The following is a 1,432-nucleotide window of genomic DNA, read 5'->3' as shown; positions in this document are numbered from 1 at the left end:
ATAGGTGCAACCTAAGACATATAGAAATTAAACAATATTTTTAAAACCTAGATATGCAAATTAAAAAAATCTTCTAATATTGCAACAGGATACAGAGCCAATGATTTTCATTAAAAATGAGGTCATTTCAAATATTTTTTCTCTGTAATCTCTTCTTCACCTAATGATATTCTTTACTTCCTAACAATTTTTCCCTTTGGTAAAGACCTTATCATTAGGTTTAATGAAGGAATAATGTTCCATTACATGTAAACTCCATTTTATTATATTCCTTATCGTTGGTTGCTGAGGTGGAACTTTTTTTGAGTCAATTCCCACAGCTTTACATCAATTTCTGGGTTGTTTATGTTCCTACACACCAATCCCAAGACTACTTGTAATTATTCTTATAAATCTTTTCTCTTCTGATAGATCAAAAGTAATACCTTATTCTTTAAATTTCATTTATTTCATTACTAATAAGAGTGTGAGCATATATTCCTAAGAATTCATTTCATTCTTGACCATTTGTGTACTTGTTCTTTTATATATTGGGCTGTTGATTAGTTTTCCTTTAACAATTTGTAAGGCTATTAACCCTATTTTTAGAATGTAAATTCCATAATGGTAGAAGCCTATCTGTTCCTTCTTTAGATATTTAATACCTAAAACTGTGTCTCATACACAGTAGGCATTTAATAAATACTTATTAAAAATGTTACAAAAATTTTTTTTCTAATTTTAATGTTACATTGTTAATTGGTAACTGTTGAATGAAAGTTTTGTGGTTTTTTTGGCTATTACAAAAGTTTATTTAACAAAAAAGTTCAGTAAGAAAATATACACAACCCAATTTTTCTGGTAGTAAAATGTGGAGAGGGGACACGTGGAAGCAGGCGATTTCTCTGGTGAACACAGCCATTGTTCATACTTGTTCCAAGGCTTCTAACATGATGATACTATTTCCTCGTATTACCACCATTCCAATATTGTTCTGTTGCCCACTAGTTGCCATCTCCACACATTCATCTATCACAAGATTCATAAAGGGATCAAATCCCTGCAATATTCCTTGGACATGTCTTCCACCATTTAATTTCAATGATACCTTCTTGTCCATAGATTTCTTCAATTTGGGAGGGTGTGCTTTGTTCATGATGTCTACTCTGCGAGCTCAAAGAAGCCTACTGAATAAAAGTTTTAAATCACTGCTTCTCAATATTTTCAAACAAATATCTGCTTCTGAAAAAACATGAACATCTCATTTCTACTTAAGATTATTTGAGAATTTCAATAAAATTTAAATAATGTAACTAATATTTCTGAGTTCTGGCTGGTGGGGGAAGGGTGCATGAAGGCAGACTGAGGTCAGCTGCAGGCTGCCTCTTACAAACAGGTCAAATTATTTAACCTCTATGAGCCTGAGAGTTCCTACCTGAATATTAGCATAATA

General features: G+C 31.8%; 1 pseudogene; it reads right to left on the bottom strand.

Annotated features, from left to right (window-relative positions):
* Positions 1 to 889: 889 nt before the first annotated feature.
* LOC113898795 lies at positions 890 to 1,135 on the bottom strand (annotated as a pseudogene).
* Between the last annotated feature and the right edge of the window lie 297 nt (positions 1,136 to 1,432).

This window comes from Bos indicus x Bos taurus, chromosome 9 (genome assembly GCF_003369695.1).
Source record: "Bos indicus x Bos taurus breed Angus x Brahman F1 hybrid chromosome 9, Bos_hybrid_MaternalHap_v2.0, whole genome shotgun sequence".
Lineage (NCBI taxonomy): Eukaryota > Metazoa > Chordata > Mammalia > Artiodactyla > Bovidae > Bos > Bos indicus x Bos taurus.
Note: the sequence above shows the minus strand (reverse complement) of the source record. Positions and strands in the feature narration are given on the sequence as shown.